Source organism: Hyperolius riggenbachi, chromosome 1, assembly GCF_040937935.1.
Source record: "Hyperolius riggenbachi isolate aHypRig1 chromosome 1, aHypRig1.pri, whole genome shotgun sequence".
NCBI lineage: Eukaryota > Metazoa > Chordata > Amphibia > Anura > Hyperoliidae > Hyperolius > Hyperolius riggenbachi.
In genome coordinates, this window is record NC_090646.1 from 303,840,711 (window position 1) to 303,864,449 (window position 23,739).

Genomic DNA, 23,739 nt, shown 5'->3' on the forward strand with positions numbered 1-23,739 from the left:
GTGGTGAGCAGCAGTGAGGGGGGTGGTGAGCAGAAGAGTGAGGGAGTGGTGGGCAGCAGTGAGGGGGTGGTGGGCAGCAGTGAGGGGGTGGTGGGCAAAAGAGTGAGGGGGTGGTGGGCAGCAGAGTGAGGGGGTGGTGGGCAGCAGAGTGAGGGGATGGTGGGCAGCAGAGTGAGGGGATGGTGGGCAGCAGAGTGAGGGGATGGTGGGCAGCAGAGTGTGGGGATGGTGGGCAGCAGAGTGAGGGGATGGTGGGCAGCAGAGTGAGGGGATGGTGGGCAGCAGAGTGAGGGGATGGTGGGCAGCAGAGTGAGGGGATGGTGGGCAGCAGAGTGAGGGGATGGTGGGCAGCAGAGTGAGGGGTGGTGAGCAGCAGAATGAGGGCACATCGAAGTTGCTTTTGGGTCCGAATGAGACGCAGCAGGGACTGTGCGCATACTGGTATTTGTGTCATGAACTGCCCTTTTTCTATTCTCATTTTATGTTCAAGGCCATTTGCTATGTTATTTTTGTTGTTTTCTTAGTCTTGCCAGAGACCAGTTTCGAAGCTGTCCTGCCTAGTCCTCCACTCCCCTCAGCAATATCCCGGACCAGTCATGTTGAAAATCCAGTCCCACAATGTCCGAGGGTTTAAAGTGTACCTGAGACCACAGGTAGTAAATATTTTATACATACGGTACCTTGGGCTTCCTCCAGCCCCCTCTGCACATATCGCTCCCTCGGCGGCTTCCAAAGTCTCCTGCATTCTCTCGTAGCAGCCCCGTTATCTTCTGCCAATCAGCGCAGACGAGTGTGGCCATGCACGCTCCCGAGTCTCGCTCCTGCAGCTGGGTGCTTACTGCAGCGGCGCAGAATGCTGCCGGCGATGGGAGTGTGGCGCCCGGCCAGGCTGCTCATGCACACTACACCTGACTAGCTGGAGAAAGGGGCTGCTACGCTAGAATGCAGGAGGCTTTGGACACCGCCGAGGGAGCGATCTGTGCGGAGGGGGCTGGAGGAAGCCCCAGGCATATATAAACTTTTAATTTCCGTTGTCTTAGGTTCCCTTTAACTCAGTCTGAGGGCTTAACTTGGCTCCTAAAAGGCATAAAGCCTTTTGCGACTATAAGACACTCTCCAGATAGGTCTCCAAGATTTATTTATTGCATTTATAAAGCACCAACATATTACGCAGAATTGGACATTAGTTAAGGTTACAGACAATATTTAGGGGTGACATACAGCAATAAGACAATACAGGAATACATGCAAACCAGATAACGCAGCACAATATGAATACAAGGTAACGCTTAGTCAGTCACTGGATGGAAGCATGGACATTAGGCAAGTTGAGTTCACTCAGACCCATAGGATGGGTGTACAGTAATGGATGTGCATGAACAGGAGACACAAGGAGGAGGACCCTGCTGAAGGCTTGCAATCTAGAGGGAGAGGTAGGAACACGAAAGATAGGGGACCAGCTGCGGCACCGGTGAGGAGGGGTAGGCCAGAGTGAAAAGATGAGTTTTGAGGGCCCAGACTACAGCCAGCAATATAAACAGGTGTCAAGGATCGTGGAACACAGCCTCCACAGGCACATCATAAATGGGGAATGATTCAAAGAAGAAAAAAGGCAGCACAGCCTCCGTGGACACACCATGCGGAGGAGTGGAGAGAATGGCAGCTCGGCGTCAAACTGGCATGGACAAAGATGAGTCTCCCTTTGGTGGATCACGCTCCGAAGATAGCAAGGAAGCTTCCTTGTTATATGGCATTAGAGAGAGACAGCGTCTACCGGACTATCTCGGTTGCTGCACTGAGGAAACAAATTAAGCATGAAATTACAGAAATAAACTAAAAATTAGGCTGCAAACTGCTTAAAGAGAAATGGCAGCTCTGTCAAGGCACTACAGGGCTGAAAGAAAGAATGGACAACGCCACCACTGTCCTAGAAGGACAAAAGGAAGAAATCCTAACCCTGCGGATGGAGGTCCACCACTGCGTGACCTTATGGAAGATGCGGAGAACAGGGCCCGATGCGGAAAGATCTGCATAAGAGGGATTCCAGAAACCGTGACCCACCTCCATCACTGCCTTGCTACAGTAGCTGATCCCCGACATTCCTGTTTGACCAACTTGAAATGACGAGAGTTCATTGTGCTTTTTCTCATTCTAATCCTAATGGTACTCCCTGGGACATTGTGATTAACTTTCAATTTTTTTTAACAAAAGAAAAGATAATGCAGACCGCCAGAAATAAGAAGAACCTTTCATTCCAGGGCATGGATTACCAGATCTATGCCGATCTTGCACAAGTTACCCTGGCCAGAAGACGAGAACTGCAGCCATACCTTTCCATCCTCTGTGACAAGAAAATACCTTACATATGGGGATTCCCATTTCAATTACTCTTCTCCAATCAAGGGAACCGATATTTGATCCGTTCTCTAGATGAAGTGCTTCCAACTACCCGGCCTCCTGCTACCGCCAGAAGTCACTCCGCTGCCAATGTTTTCCTCAAGAAGCCTCATCATCATCTCAAGCTTCTTGGGGCATGAACGGCACCCCCCAAACAGCAGCAACAGTCCTGCCGACGAGCCTCTGCTTTGAAACAGCTATCTTCTCAGTGATTTCAACCTGTCACTTCAACCAGATAACTAATCCTGGTATTATAACAACACTGCAGTTTACTGTATCTTTGCTAATTTACCTCCCTGATCGCAGCTACATGCTGCTGCCCTACTCCTGTTTGACACTAGCTTGTCTACTATCCCATTACTGTTTTTCACTAAGTTTATGACATGTTAACTGTTCCTAGCTGTGTTTACAAATTTGCTACCCCCCACAAGGAAAGTGTTACACTTATCTTTACCTACTAACCTTCTGCTCCCTACTTGGCACTACAGGATCAAACAGTGTGTGTAAACATTACTACTACAGGTAATGCATACTGAGCTGATTGTATAGGTGCAGTGAGAGTTACAGAACTTTGATCACTTTCTCCCCCTCTCTAAATTTACACTCCTCTGCCATTTCATATAGAGGAATATGTGACTTTGTGCCTACTATAAGTGACAAACAAAGCTCCAGCATCATCTCCAATTGTATCCTGTATGTCATGCACTGGCACAATATGCCATTGACTCCTTTATTGTATCTCACATGCCTACTTTTTTTTAGCTTTGAAATATCTCAATCTATGATAACACATGTATCTGCTACATAGTTACATAGTCATTTGGGTTGAAAAAAGACATAAGTCCATAGAGTTCAATCAAATATGTATATTGTATATTGATGATATAAATGACAGATATTTTAGACGATATGTTATTTACTAACTAGTTGTTTAACTCTGATGCCATTCCTAGCCTCAAGATGTACTTGTCAAATGGATAGCCCAGTATTATTATTATTATTACTATTATTATTTAGTATTTATATAGCGCTGACAAATTACGCAGTGCTGTACAGTATATGTATGTATATATATATATATATATATATATATATATATATATATATATATATATATATATATATATATATATATATATATATCTTGTCACTAGCTGTCCCTCAAAGGAGCTCACGATCTAATCCCTACCATTGCCATATGTCTATATTATGTAGTGTAAGTACTGTAGTCTAGGGCCAATTTTAGAGGGGGCCAATTAACTTATCCGTATGTTTTTGGAATGTGGGAGGAAACCGGAGTGCCTGGAGGAAACCCACGCAGACACGGAGAGAACATACAAACTCTTTGCAGATAGTGCCCTGCCTGGGATTTGAACCAGGGACCTAGCGCTGCAAGGCGAGAGAGCTAACCACTACGCCACTATGCTGCCCAGTATACCCAGGAACTTCTTTGCCCTTCCCTCTCGTCGTCCTCACCCCTTCTACTGATTACCTCTCGCTTCATCTCTCTGTTACCTCCCTTATAGCCTTCCCTGTGCCCAAACGAATCAAAGTTGTAACAACACATGGTGGAGAGGCACCCAAGAGTTACAAAAGTTATGTTTTAAAACCAACTTAGGGTGCCTTACCTCAGACAAGAAATCACTTACGGTACAGTAAAAAATGTATTTATTAAGCACAAGGCAACGCTGTTCGTGAGATCCAACTGACTTCATCAGGCCATTCACTGTACCTGGTGAAGATAAACATCTAGCATCGGGTGCCCGATTGGCCTGATGAATCTCGGCTCTGCCTGTTCAGTAAGCCAGCACCTATTCAGTAGGAGACCTTGGGCAAGTCTCCCTAACACTGCTACTGCCAATAGAGCACGTCCTAGTGGCTGCAGCTCTGCCGCTTTGAGTCCGCCAGGAGAAAAGCGCAATATAAATGTTCTGTGTCTGTCAATAGTTGTTCCTTCCCAAAACGGGGCAGGTTTAATAATATAGTCAGGTTTGTAGGTATTGCAAGGGACACAACAGGTCCATTGATATTTGTTTCCATTCCACAATATATTCCCACTACTCTGATCCCATTTAATTATAGCCCTGGCAGGTTTCCTGCGCACCTACCTTAAAAGATACCCGAACTGACATGTGACATGATGAGATAGACAGGTGTATGTACAGTGCCTAGCACACAAATAACTATGCTGTTCCTTTTTTTCTTTCTCTGCCTGAAAGAGTTAAATATGAGGTATGCAAGTGGCTGACTCAGTCCTGACTCAGACAGGAAGTGACTATAGTGTGACTCTCACTGATAAGAAATTCCCCTTTTTATCTCTTTCTTTCTCAGAAGCAATTTTCTGCTAGGAAAGTGTTTTATAGTTGGAATTTCTTATCAGTGAGGGTCACACTGTAATCACTTCCTGTCTGAGTCAGGACTGAGTCAGCCACTTACATACCTGATATTTAACTCTTTCAGGCAGAGAAAGAAAAAAAGGAACACAGCATAGTTATTTGTGTGCTAGGCACTGTACATACACGTCTATCATCATGTCACATGTCAGTTTGGGTATCCTTTAATTGGGTCCTCTGCTATGCCTGCTAAACCTCACCATTATTTTGATACTCACAACAGCCTATGTGCCTAGGAGTTTGATTCATCTATGTTCAGAATACTTATCAGGGAAAACGCACAAGCAGATCTCCTGCCTAGGTACGATCCTCATCCCCCAACTAAACCATACATGCAGGCTCCCAACACATGGTATGGCTATTCCCCATGTCTTACAAAACCCCTACCCCATTGGAGCTCATATCCCAAGGTCCCCTAAGGTCTTTCCGTCACTGGGCCCCCACTACTTCTTGGTTAAGATACCTACTACATTACCCATTTACCTAACTTGCCAATCAGGGCCGATCCTGGGCGGGTGCTGCGGGTGCATTGCACCGTCTGTCTCTGACAGGCACCGCCCGGCTGCTGCTCACCCCCTTTGGCCGCCGCTCCCTTTCTCCCTCTAGCCACCGGCGCCGTGTCAGACCTCGATCAGGCGGCGACCAATAGTGCGGGTGCTAGGACCTAGCACGCCGCACTGATATGCGGAAGTGACATCACTTCCGCATATAGAGCGGGTGCGTCCGGCGCCCTCTTACTGGTCGGGTCGCCCGCTGATCGTGGTCTGACGCTGCTGCAGGGTGAGGGGGGGGGGGGCGTGTGCTAGAGCGGGGGGGGGGGCCTCCTGTCACTCACTACCTAAATGGGGTCCCTGTCACTCACTACCTAAACGGGGTCCCTATACCTCTGCCTCCATATACTGGGACATATACCTCTGCCTACATATACTGGGACATATACCTCTGCCTACATATGCTGGGGACATATACCTCTGCCTACATATACTGGGGACATATACCCCCTGGCTACATATACTGGGACATATACCCCCTGGCTACATGTACTGGGACATATACCCCCTGGCTACATATACTGGGACATATACCCCTGCCTAAATATACTGGCCACATATATCCCTGGCTACATATACTGGGCACATATACCCCTGCCTACATATACTGGGGACATATACCTCTGGCTACACATATATCCCGAGCTACATATACTGGGGGCACTGGCTGTTTGTCATTATGTGCATTTACTGCTGAAAAGCTGTCTCTTATTATGTGCATTTGCTGGTGAAAAGCGGTCTCTTGTTATGTGCATTTACTGGGGAAAAGCTGTCTCTTATGTGCATTTACTGGTGAAAAGCGGTCTCTTATTATGTGCATTTACTGGTGAAAAGCGGTCTCTTGTTATGTGCATTTACTGGTGAAAAGCGGTTTCTTGTTATGTGCATTTACTGGTGAAAAGCTGTCTTATTATTATGTGCATTTACTGGTGAAAAGCTGTCTCTTATGTGCATTTACTGGGGAAAAGCTGTCTCTCATTATGTGCATTTACTGATGAAAGGCTGTCTGTCATTACGTGCATTTACTGGTGAAACGCTGTCTCTTATGTGCATTTAGTGGGGAAATTTTGTCAGTAAAAATCTTTTGTCAGTAAATTTTTAGGTATTTGTCAGTAAAAAATAACGTGAAAGGTTGGCAACACTGGCAGGCTGCGCGGCGCAACTGGAAAGATACAGGCAGCCCACCTCACGCTTGGGCTTGGTGGGGGGAGGAGCCGACAACAGCGAGCGAGAGTAGGATGGCTGCAGGCAGCCATAAATATGCAGTGTTGGACTGCGTCGCACTCGCAGAGCCTCTCAGCTTGAGTCAGTCCAGAGACTAGCAGACTCGCACGCAGCCAAAGCCAGCCAGGAGCAAGCCCATGAAAGAGGGGTAGGAATGGGGTATCACATGCATGCGTAAAGAGGTGGAAGGTGTGGGTGTGATTAGGTAGGACATGGGTGTGGTTATGTGGTTGGGCGCGGTTAATTTAACCACTCCCATAGGCGCCAGAGAAAATCTTGCACCCAGGTGCCAGGCACCCCAGGCTCACCCCTTTTGCCAATACTATACCTTGATAAAAGGCTCACTATACCCAATGGGAGCTTGTCTAATGCTCTAGGTTGTTTTGCTACATTATGCTCAATATATGATTTTGAGATTTAGACTATACTACCTTAGGTAGGGGGCTGAGCTATTATACGGAAAGAGTTAGCTTGTCACATGACTTTCCTCTCAAAAGACATTTCTCTCAATTTCCAGTTTCAATTTCACTGATAGAGATTATTGTAGGCTCCAACTCTCAAGGCTATGAGCCACCACACATGTTTTTTTTTATCTTTCCCTATATCTCTTAATTGTATTTATTTTTTCAAATTTTCTTTCTCTTTCCAGGTGTAAGTTCAGCTCTCCAAACAATATTTCTCTCAACCCCAAATGTTACTTGCTGAACAATTGTATGGGTACAAATATATTTAGGTTAATTCATGGGTACAAATAGTCACTAATGTGTTGTGCGCTGACCCAAACTAACTTCACAATCCGCACCACCCTTTCTTATAATCCACCAGCTATAACCTAAATCTCCTCCCACACTTTCTCCCTACCCTACCTGCTCATACCCCAATGGCCCTTCTGGATCCTTCCATCACTAAGCATCCCTTCCACCCCCCACCCACTTCCAATATACAACATCAGAATACAATTCAGGGCATCCTTACCTACCTCTCTTCATGCTCAGACCCCAAGGTCCACATTAGTACCTTCCATCACTGAGCCCCTTTCATCGCAATCTGGGTATCCCCCCTCACTTCCTCTCCTTTTCCACATTTTCACTCATAATAATCTCCAGCCACCATACATCTCCTTTAGGGAGCAGAGGCGTTTAAAGCCCCCTTTCATGACTGAAATTTCTAACAACAATTACACACAGGGGTAACATTGCCGGGTAAGCCCCCAGGGCCAAGGCCCATAGATTCATTATGATGTGGCTCTCCTCAGAAACACATGCGTCCCCTCCAACTTGGCAAAAGCGCCTCTTATAGGCCTCTACCGGGTCCCCTGATGTCAGATGACATCCACTTACAAGGATACATTTCTCCTACTCTTTTCTTTGTGGTTTCCCTCTTCATTCTCTCTTTATTTTCTGCTCCTTCTTCCCCCTACAATGCTCTAAAGTGGTTAACCATTAAATTTGTCTACATAGGACTTCCTCCAGAGCCTTCATTTACTGACCCTTAACAATGGCTTCATTTAACATTGTTTCCTTGAATGCTCTGGGGTTCAACAGCCCAATTAAAATGTCTAAAGCCTTTAATTACTTTAAAAAGATTAAGGCAGACATAATTTGCCCACACGAGACCTACCTAACTGAGCTGCATATCCTGCGCTATTTTAACAGTGCTTACCCAGTGGTGTTCAATCGCTAATGCGAAAGTCAAAACGAGGGGGGTCCCTTATAGTCCTAAAAAAAATTCCCTAAACTTTGTCATAAAAAAAAATAGAAAAATCAAGGATCCTGAAGGCAGATAATTATTTGGAAAACTACAAGACGAAGACATCACCTTACACGCCCAACACCAAACAACTTCCCTTTCTGACACACACCTCCTCCAGGTGATACACTCCCATTTAATAGGGCCCATAATCCTTTGCAGTGACACCAATACATGCCTATCTCCTAAACTAGACAGGAGCGCTTTCACATTATCGGACTCTACAAACTCAGATCTCAAATCCCTTATGCTAGGTACACACTATGAGATTTTCTGGCAGATTTACTGTCAGATCGGTTATTTCCAGCATGTCCGATCTGATTTTCGATCGATTCCCGACTGTTTTACGATCCATTTCCAATAGCAGTGAACAGAAAACAGTTGGAAGTCGATTGGAAAAATGATCAGAAATCGATCGGAAATCAGATCAGACATATTGGAAATAATTGATCTAACAGTAAATCTGCCAGAAAATCTCGCCCTTAAGAGACTTATTCTCATCATACAGACTTTCAGACAGCTGGAGAGAACTCCACCCTATCAAAGAGGATTATACGTACCACTCCCCAAGCTCATAAATCTTCCTCTAGAATTGATCATTGTTTCATCTCTTATGACTAATGCTGGGCATACATGGTTAGATTATGTGCCGTATCGAGCCAGTGGCTTGATTCCGGCGCGTCACCGCTCGTCCACGCGTGCGCGAGGATAAATTCCCGCTCGTCCCTGGGGGCACTTCCTTACCTGCCTTTCGTTTCTACCATTGTCCGTCCACGGGATTGAGTGCGGTATCGACCCGCCGTGGTGATCGGACAGGTTGAATATTATCAATCGAGCCATCAGCAGCTCGATTGATAATATAAAACGAACCATGTATGCCCAGCATTACTCTCGCAACTTACAAAATCCCATATCTCCTGGTCCGATCACAATGCCGTGACTATTTCTCTTAGCTCAATTATCAGCAAACCACAGGAATATAGATGGACCCTTAAGGTACTCAAACACTACGTTGATTTCCCATCGATCTACAGCAGATTTGATCACTGTGATCTAATCTGCTGTGAAATCGTTACGCAAATGTTGACCGATCGACTGATTTCCATCCAAATTCGATTGATTCAGTCAATTTGTCCAGGTGGAAAATTTTGCTTGCTCGCTCGCCGGTGGGTCGGGAGCACATTGTTAACGGTGTTCCATTTGGCGACGACGACTCAGCAATGATCTCACCTGTCTGCTGTCCTTGGGTAAGTGCAAGTCCCTTTCTCCAGCTGGCCTTCTTCTCTGTCTCCTCTTCACTTCCTGTCCCGTCCTGTGAGAAGGCAAAGTTAAAACAATAGAGCGCCCTCTACTGTTTGAACTTCTGCTTGTCATAGGATGGGACAGGAAGTGAAGAGGAGACAGAGAAGAAGGCCAGCTGGAGAAAGTAACAGCACGGACCCAGGGACTTGCACCAGCGGACAGGTAATAGAATTGCTGCTAGCCAGGGGAGCACAAAAGCAGGAAGGCTTGGGGGCGGCGAGTAGTGATGGGCGAACAGTGTTCGCCACTGTTCGGGTTCGCCCAGATTTTGGGCTGTTCGAGTTCGGTTCGGGCTCCGCCGGACACCTCGTGGTGTTCGACCATGCGTTCGGCCATGTGGCCGAACTTATGTTCTGCCTGACAGCGCATGGCCGAACGTTCCCCGAACGTTCGGCTCGCGCTGTGATTGGCCGAGCGGGTCACGTGGTTCGGGTAAATAAATACCCGAACCGCGTCATTTCTCTGCCACTTGAAGTTGGGTTTAGCTTTGGGTAGGCAGGCAGGTTAGACTCTCTCACCAGCTAGGCTAGCCAGGGCCCCCCCAGCCTCCTAGTCATACTACTGCAGCGTGCTTGTACTGCTGGGATCAGTAGTACTTCCGCCACCAGTATATAGCATTGTCTATTTGCCACTGTACTGCCAGTCAGCGTGTACTTCTGGGATCAGTAGTACTTCCGCCACCAGTATATAGCATTGTCTATTGCCACTGTACTGCCAGTCAGCGTGTACTGCTGGGATCAGTAGTACTTCCGTCCATCACCAGTATATACTATATAGCATTGTCTTATTGCCACTGTACTGCCACAGTCAGCGTGTACTGCTGGGATCAGTAGTACTTCCGTCCATCACCAGTATATAGCATACTATATAGCATTGTCTTATTGCCACTGTATTGCCACAGTCAGCGTGTACTGCTGGGATCAGTAGTACTTCCGTCCGTCACCAGTATACAGCATACTATATAGCATTGTCTTATTGCCACTGTACTGCCACAGTCAGCGTGTACTGCTGGGATCAGTAGTACTTCCGTCCGTCATCACCAGTATATAGCATACTATATAGCATTGTCTTATTGCCACTGTACTGCCACAGTCAGCGTGTACTGCTGGGATCAGTAGTACTTCTGTCAGTCATCACCAGTATATAGCATACTATATAGCATTGTCTTATTGGCACTGTACTGCCACAGTCAGCGTGTACTGCTGGGATCAGTAGTACTTCTGTCCGTCATCACCAGTATATAGCATACTATATAGCATTGTCTTATTGGCACTGTACTGCCACAGTCAGCGTGTACTGCTGGGATCAGTAGTACTTCTGTCCGTCATCACCAGTATATAGCATACTATATAGCATTGTCTTATTGCCACTGTACTGCCACAGTCAGCGTGTACTGCTGGGATCAGTAGTACTTCTGTCCGTCATCACCAGTATATAGCATACTATATAGCATTGTCTTATTGCCACTGTACTGCCACAGTCAGCGTGTACTGCTGGGATCAGTAGTACTTCTGTCCGTCATCACCAGCATATAGCATACTATATAGCATTGTCTTATTGTCACTGTATTGCCACAGTCAGCGTGTACTGCTGGGTTCAGTAGTACTTCCGTCCGTCACCAGTATATACTATATAGCATTGTCTTATTGCCACTGTACTGCCACAGTCAGCGTGTACTGCTGGGATCAGTAGTACTTCCGTCCGTCACCAGTATATACTATATAGCATTGTCTTATTGCCACTGTACTGCCACAGTCAGCGTGTACTGTTGGGATCAGTAGTACTTCTGTCCGTCATCACCAGTATATAGCATACTATATAGCATTGTCTTATTGCCACTGTATTGCCACAGTCAGCGTGTACTGCTGGGATCAGTAGTACTTCTGTCCGTCATCACCAGTATATACTATATAGCATTGTCTTATTGCCACTGTACTGCCAGTCAGTGTGCGTGTACTGCTGGGATCAGTACAACCATAATGAAGAAATCCAGTGAAAGAGGGAGGGGCAAGGGAAGAGGTGTTTCCCCTGACGGTTCACGTAGAGGCTGCAGTGGAGCACCTAAGAAAGCCCACTCAATACCACCCATGTGTGCCTGATAAACAACCCTGACTAATCCACAAGAGCAGGACCGGATAGTGAATTAGTTGACCTCTCAAGCGTCCAGCAGCGGGTTAAGCAGCAGCAGCACCAGCACATCCTTGTCACGCACGAGGTCCTCTGCCAGTTACAAGGAGCCAGTGGACACAAAGGTGACACAACCAGCAGCTACGCCATGCACACAATGGCCAAATAAGCAGTCCGAACAATTATTTCCAGACACAATGGGCTCTTCGGAGGAGCTATTCCCACTCCTACCCCCACAAACAATGGAACAGCCAGAAATGTTGTGCCCGGATTCACAACCATTGTGCGAGGAAACTGCACCACTCATTCAAATGCAAGGCGAGGACGAAGACACCCAAATCCCTGAGCAATGTGCGCTGGAATTGGAATTGCAGGAGATCCACCAAGAACATCTTGAAGACATGGGAGTGAGGTGCGCAGAGGGTGTCCTGGGGAGCTCTAGTCCACTGCACACAAACAGTCACAGATGAGGAGATGGAAGAGGAGGTTTTGGACGATGTGGACACAGACCCGGATTATCGAGTAGAACCTCGCCGTCGGGATACCAGCAGTACATATGAGTCTGCTGCAGAACCCACTGCTGCAAGAGTTCGCCGTGTGCCACAAAGTAGGCGGGGTATTTCGGACACAACAGGCGTAGCCGTAGAAGTGAGACGCCAAAGAGGCACGAAGCAAACTCGCCAGCAAAGCAGGAGCTCAAAAGTCTGGGCTTTCTTTGAAGACTGCAGGGTGGATGTTACCATGGTGATTTGCAAGGTGTGCAGGACCCGACTGAGCAGGGGGAAAAATGTCAACAACCTCTCCACCACCAGCATGCGCCGCCACATTGTAGCCAAACATAGCACTCTGTGGTCAAATACGCAAGGCCAGGGTAGCGGCTCGCTTCCAGCCCCCAGCAACACTGCCTCCGTTGTCACCAGACCCTCCTCAGCAGCAGCCCAGCCATTACGTGGTGCACAAACATCCGTAGTAGACGACGATGTCAGTTTCCGCAACAGTCCTCTTGACATTTCCCAGTCTTCAACCACCACGTCAACAACAACCAACTGTCCTTCAGTGTGCGATCCTACGGTTCAGTTGTCTGTCCCGGAGATGTTTGAGCGCAAGAGAAAATTGTCAGCAAATGCCCCCCGGGCCGTGGCACTAACAGCCAGCATAGCCAAGTTTGTGGCCTGCGAAATGCTGCCATATCGCGTGGTGGAGACAAACAGCTTCAAGCGCATGATGGCGCTTGCCATCCCACGTTACGTGGTTCCCAGCCGATACTATTTTGCGCGGTCTGCAGTGCCAGCGTTACATGAGCACGTGGTTAGCAAAATAACCAGAAGCTTGAAAAAAGCCGTTGCCTGCAAGGTTCACCTCACCACAGACACCTGGACGAGTGCCTTTGGACAGGGTCGATACATCTCCCTGACGGCGCACTGGGTGAACCTTGTGGAGCCTGGCAGTGACTCCTCCTCACCGGCTACGGCGCGGGTGTTGCCCACGCCGCAAACTGATGGACCGGCGTCCCTCAGAGGCACCAATCTCGACTCTGACTCCTTCTCCAACGCCTCTCAAAGCTGTACCTCATCCGGCATCGGTAACCCAGCAATAGGGTCGTCGTGGAAGCAGTGCAGCACAGCTGTTGCCATGCGTCAGCAAGGCTTACTGAAGCTGATCTGCCTTGGAGATAAGCAGCACACAGGTGAAGAAATTTGGAAGGGAATCAAGGAACAGACCGATTTGTGGCTGGCACCGCTGGACCTGAAACCAGGCATGGTTGTGTGTGACAATGGGAGCAATCTCATTCGCGCTTTAAAGTTGGCTAAGCTGAGACACATCCCTTGCCTGGCACACGTTATGAACCTAGTTGTTCAACGGTTCCTGAGGACATACCCAGGCGTGGCAGATCTTCTGCTGAAGGTGCGACGAGTGGCCAAATATTTCCGAAAGTCCAGTACCGCTTCGGAGGGACTCACCAAGATGCAGGAGCAGTTAAATCTACCGAACCATCGCTTGGTGTGTGACGTACCCACGCGCTGGAATTCAATGCTGCACATGCTAGCACGCTTTTGTGAGCAGAAGAGTGCAGTGGTCCAGTACATGACGGCGCAGTACCGAGGCGCATCCAGGCAGCTACCAAGCTTCTGTGGATCTGATTGGGCCACCATGTTGGACCTCTGCCAAGTCCTCCAAAATTTTGAGCAATCCACGTTGCTTGTGAGCGGTGAAAACTCTTCAGTCAGCATTACGATACCACTGCTGTGTTTACTGAAGAGATCAATGTTGCAGATCAAGGAAGTCGCAGTCAGGATGCAAGTGGTGGAATCTCAAGAGGACAACGATCAGCGTGATGATGATACCAACATCAGACAATTTGCGTCAGGAAACGCTGGTCCTCCCAGCTATGCTGAAGAAGAGGACGAGGAACAGCTGGAGTTGGAGCAGGACTTGGATGCCCCCACTGCCGAGGGACAGAGCGGTGCACGTTGGACTTCCACGATTCAGTGGGAATGGACAGCAGAAGAAGACGAGGAAGAAGGTGGGCAACGGCGTGATGCTGGTGATGATGATGAGGGTGCGTCAAGCTCAGAAGAACATGATGAGGATTCTGTTAGGACTGTGGCAGACATGGCTCAATTCATGCTAGACTGCATTGAACGCGACCCGCGCGTTGTTCGAATTCTGGACGACGTGGATTACTGGGTTTATACCCTTCTGGATCCGCGGTACAAAGACAATGTTCAAAAACTCATTGGAGAAAGTGTCAGACAGGTCAAAATTGAAGAATACCAGCAGGCCCTTGTGGAGACATTAGAGAGGAGATTGACATCCTCCTCCTCCTCTAGCCAGTTCCACGCCGACAGACTGACTTCCGCTAACCCAGGACGAGGAGGGGAACAAAGAACGCAAGCTGCAGGTAGTGCCCACAAGGGAATGGTATCGGCAGTGTCCTTGGAGTGGCAAAATTTTATGACACCCATGCAGCAGCCCACAGAACAGCAATCGCCCAGTTCCACCTCCAACACCGATCGCCTGCAGAAGATGGTCAAGGACTACATGTCAGATGGCGTAGCCGTGTTCAACAATCCATCTGCACCCTTCAATTATTGGGTCTCTAAGCTACACATCTGGCACGAACTGGCAATGTACGCAATAGAGGTGCTGGCTTGTCCTGCAGCCAGCGTTATGTCCGAACGCTGTTTCAGTGCTGCCGGAGGCATCATTACAGATCGGCGTATCCGCCTCTCCACAGCAAATGCAGACCGGCTGACACAAATTAAAATGAATCAATCGTGGATTGGAAACGACAACGCAACACTCCCCGAGTCCGACCCCGACCAAGGACCATGAACATCTGTGATGGCTTAGCGTTGCCACTTTCCGTAATATACCATTTCTATTTATTAATCACTGCATAGCGACAAAACTCATTGCTTTGCTTTGAAAATAATACAAGATTGTTGTTACCTGTGCCAAAAAAAACCCTGACATTTTCCGCATTTAAAAGACAATTTCCCTTTGAAACTTAATCGTTTTTCTCAAAAACTATAAGGTCCTTTCGGAAAAAAATAGTTTCCTCTTATACCCACCCCCCCTGTCCACACACCCTGAAAATTTGGTCTATGTTACATGTAAGGAGGCTTTGCAAAGCAGGAAAGTTCGGGTCTCCATTGACTTCCATTATGTTCGGTACGAACGTACCGAACATCGGGACACCGATCGGCTAAACGTTCTCGAACCCGAACATCTGGATGTTCGCCCATCACTAGCGGCGAGGAGGTGGCAGCGGCAGTTTCACAGGTTGTGAATAGATTTGATGCTGAAATTGATTCAAAATCTATGTGCAGTGTATGGGCAGCCAATAGATCCCTCTCTGATCAGATTCGATCAGAGAGGGATCTATCTGTTGGGTGATCTGGTGGCAATCGACCAGTGTATGGTAGCCTTTAATCCAATCCTACTAACCAAACCAGAAATGACCTCAACCATGCTAGACCTAAAAGAATACTTCCCATCAATAAAGCAGATTCTGAGGTATCACACTTAACTGTCTGGGAAGCTAACAGGGCGGTAATCAGAGGGAAACTAATGCAAATCGCATCCAGATGTAAAAAGGTGAAACAAGAGGAACAATCCAACCTAGAACAAGACTTCTTACTAACTAATACAGCCTATCAAAACAATCCCTCCCCACCTATAAACAAGCCAATGATATAGCAAGGGAAACATTTAATCTAAGCTTAGCGGAATACGCAGAGGAATATATCAGATGGCAAAGTTTCAAATTTCAAACTAAAATTAATAAACCAGAAACCATGTTACCAAGGAGACACCGACAGCCTGATTTTCTGCGTAAACAAATCAGATTAAAGAAAGGGTCAAAACCCCTTGATTTCCGGTTCCGGCACCCGCGTGATGGCAGCGTGAAGAGAGAGCTCTGGCTGAAGACAAGAAAAACCCTCCCCGATCTCCATTAAAAAACGCCCGCGGAAGCCGAAAGCAAAGCGGCACTAGTGCAGGACATAGCTGGGAGACATCCATCGCTGCATGGACCATTACCTCACTCGGTCCAACGCCAACACGCATCCACCCGTGGACAACAGGCCTACTAAGATGGCGGGCAAAGGAGCGACGAAAGCCACCCCAGGCCGGGCGCAGCCAAAAGGGAACTTGCCGCAGAGAGAGGACACAGAGTGTGACACTGACGAACAAAAGGAACGTGAAGACGGTAAGCAGAGCGACATACACAGATTATAAGAAGCTGGAAGCGGAAGTTGGAAAGGCGCTCACCCCAGACATCCAGGCCATAATAGAAAAAAACTCTGGCCAACTCACTAAAAGCAATTAAGAAAGATATAACTGAGCAGAAGAAAAGGGTTACAGGTGTAGAACAGAGAGTAAGCACATGTGAAGACAATCTGCGTGCAGCAAATACCACCATTGAAAAACTTTTGCATGATAATTCAACTGCATATGCACGCATAGAGGACCTAGAAAATAGGTCGAGGCGCAACAACCTGCGCATCGTTGGAGTGACAGAGGATATACCCCCTGACCAATTACAAGAAATGTGTTCGGAACAGACACCTAAGTTGCTAAGCATGACAACATCATTCAATGTAGAACGCGCGCATAGAGTGGGACCCCCTAAAAGCAAAAACAAAAAAAGACCCCCCACGCATGATAATGGCGCGGTATCTTGACTACGCAGACAAAGTGGCAGTAATGGTGGCATACAGAGCCCATGATCAAGATCTTACAATAAGAAGTCACACAGTGCTCCTCTTCAATGACTTCTCTGCAGAAGTGTCACAGAAGCGAAGAGCCTTCAGGAAAGTATGCAACACTCTACAGCAAGAAGCTTAAATTTGCATTAATGTACCCGGCAATCTTGAAGGTAACAGACCACGAAGATAATATTCACACATTTGAAATACCGAAGCAAGTGCAGACTTTTTTGAAAGATCTAGACAAGTTCCTCTGATCCTGCAGACTAGGTAGGAGAAACCTGCAATGAGAGCTCACGTGCCAGTAATACTGCTCAAAAGGCTTAACTTTGAGCTGTAAAGCTTAAATCTGCCTCAAATATTTTGTTACCTATTGTAAGTGGTTGAATAGACTTACCAAATGAGGCATGACATATGGTCAAAATCACAAAAATTGTATAACCTGTTCTTTTTTTCTCTTTCTGCTCCTTGTGTTCTAAAAAGCAATGTTAACTCATGTTATAATGTCAGTTTTTATAAGTGTTTATGAAGTTATTCTGCATAGTTACAGCCTAAGGTCAAAATTATATATTACAAAAATATCGGGGAAGGGGAGCTACAGCTGGTTAACACGCTATTTGTTTGGGAAAGGAGGTAATATGGCGTACAGAGAAAGAGTAGGATAAAAGAGTGGCACTCCCTATATGATTATGAGCAAATACTGTATAGATGAAAGTAAAACAATCGGAGGAAGATGGTCGTAGTCTAGCCTTGCTCTGCTCCCTCTGGCTGCATAAACGGCTATCAGTCCCACCTCATACAGCTTTTTGACCCTCCTGGAAGCTAATTGCAGTTGGTAGCATCTCCGACAATAAGCTCAGCCTGATTTATTAGGTGTGTGCAGGAGAAAGACGATAACATCCTTGCAGGAGACGCTCCCAGCATGACCTCAAGATGGCGACTGATAAGCAGCAGCGTGAGGAATCTCCGGCTCAGATGTCAGACGACAGCAGCATCTCATCACTCCGCTCGTCTACCAGGAGTACTACTAAAGGCAAACCAGCTGTGAAAGGTCAGTCTAAACCAGACTCTAGAGATCAAGCGATGCTTGACCAGTTTGAGCAGATCCTGCAGTTCAAGCTGAATGAAGCCACGACCCGCATAACCTCACAGCTTAAAAAAGAGATTAGAGAGCTGGGTACTCGAACCAGTGATTTAGAGCGACGAGCGGACAAGACGGATGTGGTGTTAGACGCTCACGAAAAAGACATAGGGATATTACAAACTGACGCCCTACACTCGCATTTAAAAATGGAGGACTTTGAAAACAGGGCCCGGCGGGGCAACCTGAGGATCAGGGGGCTCCCGGAGTCAATTGAGGACTTAACCTCCACAGTCACGGCCCTTTTTCAGGAATTGGACTCGGCGATTCCTATAGAGCGTCTAGAGTTCGATCGAATTCCCCGCGCTTTAACCCCTCTGAAACCTGGGGGCCCACCGCGAGACATTATAGTCAAATTGACTTACTACAACACCAAAGAAGCACTCCTGAAAGCAGCTAGAGACAAGGAGGAGCTCCAGTTCCAGGAGCACAAATATCAACTTTTTGCAGACCTTGCTCCAGCTACAGTGCAACGCAGAAGAGCAATGAAGCCCTTTGTTCAAATCCTCCAGAAGAAAGACCACACTTACCTTCGGTAAAGTCTTTTCCAGTAGTCCAGGGGACAGCACCCCTCCTCTGAGACTTGTCTCATTCCCACTTCTGGACAGGAAGCTATTAATAAAATAAATTTGCATAATGGACAGCAGACATAAATACAAGCCACTCACAGATGTTCTCCAGTAAATAAAAAAGATGACCCGAACTCACCGTACTGTGCTTGCATAATTTCTTTTCTTAATAGATCCCACATAGGGTGGGAAGTAGGGGTGCTGTCCCCTGGACTACTGGAAAAGACTACCGAAGGTAAGTGTGGTCTTTCCCAGAACGTCCTTGGGACAGCACCCCTCCTCTGAGACGATGAACAAGATGAATAACTAGGGTGGGACTACTGCCTGTAGAACTTTTCTACCAAAAGACAGATCACCACTTGTCAAAAGATTAAGTCTATAATGTTTTACAAAAGTGTTTTGGCTGGACCAGGTAGCCGCTCTGCAAATCTGCTCGATGGAAGCCCCAGCCCTCTCTGCCCAGGATGTTGAGACACTTCTTGTAGAGTGAGCCTTGACAGATGTTGGTACAGTCTTCCCTTGCGACTGATAGGCTGTGGAAATAGCTTGTCTTATCCATCTGGCAATAGTAGTTTTAGATGCCCGTAAACCTCTATTTTTTCCTCCAAAAAGTATGAATAGAGCATCCGATCTTCTCCAAGTTTTGGATCTATCCAGATAATGAAGCAAAGATCTCCTGACATCCAGGCAATGTAGACGCTTCTCTTTATCGTTTGACTGATTTTCACAAAAGGAGGGAAGAAAGATTTCTTGAGTTCTGTGAAACTTTGAAACTACCTTAGGAAGAAAGGCTATATCTGGGCAGAGAGTAACCTTATCATCCGTGACAATAAAGTAGGGTGGCCTAATTGATAAAGCTTGCAATTCGCCTACCCTTCTGGCCGACGTAATTGCTATGAGAAATGTTATTTTTAAAGACAACATTCTTTCGGAGATTTGATCCAGAGGTTCAAACGGGGGATCACACATAGCCTGTAATACAATATTCAAATCCCAAGTAGGGGTTTTTGGCCTAACTACAGGTCGTAGCCTTTTCAGGGCCTGGAAAAAACGCACAAAGAATTCTTCCTGAGCCAACTTTCGCTGTAAAAAAACACTAATTGCTGCCGTTTGTACTTTCAAAGTACTAATACTTAAGCCCTTTCTAAATCCTGACTGCAGGAATTCCAATACTTAAGTCAGGCATGGGCAAACTTGGCCCTCCAGCTGTTACGGCACTACAAGTCCCACAATGCATTTGCCTTTATGAGTCATGACTGTGGCTGTCAGACTCCTGCAATGCATTGTGGGACTTGTAGTTCTGTAACAGCTGGAGGGCCAAGTTTGCCCATGCCTGACTTAAGTGGATGAATGGATGTCCATCTTTTTATCCCTGCACCACTCATTGTATATTCTCCAGGCTTTTTGATATATTGTTTTGATAACTCTAGTGTTTTGATATATTGTTTTATATTGATATATTGTTTTGATAACTCTAGTGACCTTCTTGCGACTCTGAATTAAGGTCTCCGAAAGACTAGCCGAGAAACCCTTTGCCTTTAAAGTGAACCGAGCATCATTTTTAACACCCAGGGCAGCTCTATACCAAATAAAAAATGCATTCTAAAAACGTGGTTTATTATTAAAAAAAACTTTAATTTTACCTCATTTTTTTACATCTAAGAGTTAAATTAGCCACTTTGTCCGACCGCAAAGGACCTGCGGTCCCTGAGCAGGAGATGGTGAAAACAGATAAGAAATTGCCTCTTTAGACTTAATTGACCACAAACAAACCCCCATTGTACTTCAAACAGAAAACATCAGTTACAGTTGAAGAATGTCACACCTAGCCTGGATAACAGCACTTTTAAAACAGCAGGGGTTGAGCTTCTGAACAATGTCAGCCCTTGCAACTATTTGAAGCCAGGAGCTGCTTGGATCCCTTTAAGATGTTCCACTCAGGTTCCATGCAAAGAGATGCATCTGCTGTAGGTTCGGATGGAACGCTGGACCCTGCTGGAGTAAATCCGGACGTTGAGGCAACATCAATGGAGCATCTGCTGTTAATCTCTGTAAAAGACTGAACCAAGGTCTCTTTGGCCAAAAGGGAACTATCAGAATTACTCGTGCCTTGTCCTGGCAAATTTTGCTGAGAACTCTCGATATCTGGGATAGCGGAGGGAAGGCATACATCTGCTCGGACCCCCAATTCAGCGAGAAAGCGTCTATTGCCCATGGTTTGTCCTGAGGGTACAGAGAGCAGAACTTTGGACATTTTGCGTTTATTTTTCTTGCAAACAGGTCCACCGATGCTTGAGTCCATGTTGAACTGACGGTCTGAAACACTTCCAGATTCAAGGACCATTCGTCCTGCCTCAACACAGATCTGCTTAGATAATCCGCTAGATGGTTGCTTGTACCTTTCAGATGCACTGCTCTGATGGATTTCAGATTGGCCTCGGACCAGTGAAGGATTCTGGACGCCTGTTTTTCTAATAGTTGGCTTCTTGTTCCTCCCTGCCGGTATATATACGCTACTACGCTGTTGTTGTCTGTGCGTATCAGAACATGACACTGACTGATGTGACTGCTGAAATGTTGTAAACCCTTCCATACCGCCTGTAACTCCTTGCTGTTTGATGATCTTCCCTTCATCAGATTTGACCAAGGACCCTGTGCTGGAAGATCGTCCACATGAGCTCCCCACCCCCAGGAGCTGGCATCCGTTGTCAGAGTCTTTTGTGTTGGAAAGCACCACAGTCGACCTTGTGACAGTCTTACAGGATCTTGCCACCACCTGAGAGATGCTTTCACTGAGTATGGAATTAATACTTTCCTCTCTAGAGAAGCAATGTGCTTGTTCCAATTTCTGAGAATCCATTTTTGAAGAATTCTGGAAAGTAACTGACCCCATTGGACTGCTGGAAAGGAGGAGGTTAGTAGTCCTAGGACTGACATGGCTTTCCTCAACGTGATCGAACCCATTGCCTGAAAAGAGATAACAGTATTTAGAATAGCAGATATCTTTCTGTGAGGTAGGTATACTTTTTCATCCACAGTTGAAATAGTCAACCCCAAAAATTCCATAGATTGCCTGGGCTCAATGGAAGACTTGGACCAGTTAATTAGCCACCCTAGAGACTGCAGAAAGTCGAGGGAAAGATTTACCTGTGCTCTTACAGAATCTGCTGAGTCACCCCAAAATAATAAATCATCTAAGTAGGCTAAAACATTTACTGACTTAGTTCTCAACACTGCTAATACTTCAGACATAATTTTTGTGAAAAGCCACGGGGCCGAGGACAGGCCAAAAGGTAATGCGTTCTTACAAGTCTAGTGATGCCAGGAAACAGTTCTTTTGCAACAGATTTACTACTGATTTGATGTTGTCCATTCTGAATTTTCTGTCCTTTACGGCCTTGTTCAATATTTTTAGGTTGAGAATAAATCGAAACTCCCCCTGAGGCTTTTTTACCAGAAATATCGGGGAATAATACCCCAGTCCTCTTTGACATGCTGGAACTTCCCTGATTACTCTTTTTTGTAGCAATGCTGAAATTTCCTTTTGTAGGGCCTCCCTCTGTACTCAAGACTTCTGTTCCTGATCTATCCAGAATCTTAGCGGAGGTGGGGATTTGAACTCTATGGTATAACCTTCTAACACAATTGTCTCCATCCATTGATTGTGAGGGAGGAGGTGACGCCACAGCTCGTAGAACTGGGATAACCTTCCTCCCACTGGTAGCCTGGCGTCATTGTTTAGTTTGTTTTGGATTTTGGGCAAAGTTAGACCTGCCTCTTTGTGGTTTATTGGGTCCCCATCTCCTTCTAGAGGAGGTTTTAGGGTCTGGATCTGGTTTATTAGGGGGGCGAAAGGAACGCCTAGATTGAAAGGGCCTCCTCTTTGCGGGAAAATTTTTCTTTGCATCCGCAGTTCTTTCTAAAGTTTGCTCTAATTTAGAACCGAAAAGGAATTCTCCTTCACATGGTAAACCACATAACTTAGAACGGGAAGAGTTATCCCCCTGCCAGGTTTTCACCCATACCCCACGCCTGGCTGAATTAACCAGGGCCGTGGTTCTGGCTGTTAGCTTTACCGTATCATCCGCCGCATCAGTGAGATAATTGGTGGCATTAAACAACCTAGGGAAGTCTTTAAGAATCTATTCTCTAGGGACTCCAGCAGCTATCTTATCCTGGGTTTCTGCTAGCCAGGTTCTTAAGGACCTACCCACTGCCGTAGAGGCTACTGAGGGTTTAAATGTTAGGGAAGAAGACTCCCAAGCCCTTCTTAAGAGATTGTCAGTCTTTTTATCAATGGGATCCTTTAGGTTCCCAAAATTTTCAAACTGTAAATCTGTCTTCTTTGATACCCTCGAAAAAGATGGATCGAGCTTGGGAGAATTACCCCAGAATTTTTGGTCTTCCGCAGAAAACGGGTATCTACGAGATAAGGAACGGGGCCAAAAGGCCCTCTTCTCCGGATCATCCCACTCCTTCCTAATCATATCTTTTAAAGAGGAATGGACTGGAATGAAACAAGTCTGGGGGTCTGACAAGCTCTCGTACATTTGATCCAAGGGTGTCAAAGGTTTCTTTTCGATAGTGATTCCCATGGCAATATGCATATCAGACAATAATTTTATGAGTTCTGGTGAAAAAGCAAATTTCTGATGCGTATCGGATTTATCAATGGTATCCTCAGCGGATATTTCTTCAAAGGAGGAAATTTCTTCCTCCTCTTCAGAAATTTCCGATTCTAACTCCTCACCCCTTTTTCTTTTTGAACTGAGGGAAGGAAGTGGAACTGCCCGCACAGAGACATCAGTAATAGAGGGGGGCCCCTGAACCTGAATATCGCTATCCCGAGGCAATGAAGTGGTTGAAGCAGAAGCTGAAGCAGAAGCAGCAGCAGCAGCAGCAGCAGCAGCAGAAGTAGAGGCTATAGCTGAGTCCTTTATATCCTTTATAGCAGAAGACATCTCTGAACGCATCCTCCCCATTAAATCCTTGAAAACTGGCGATTCGTCTTTAACAATTTTGTCGGTACAATATTGACATAATTTCCTGGAGGTAGGAGCTGATGAAGATATA

General features: G+C 46.5%; 1 protein-coding gene across 4 annotated transcripts in view; it reads right to left on the reverse strand.

The window, feature by feature from the left end:
• Nucleotides 1-23,739, reverse strand: part of MFSD12 (major facilitator superfamily domain containing 12) — a 477,174-nt gene that overhangs the window by 139,139 nt on the left and 314,296 nt on the right. The window lies entirely within an intron of this gene.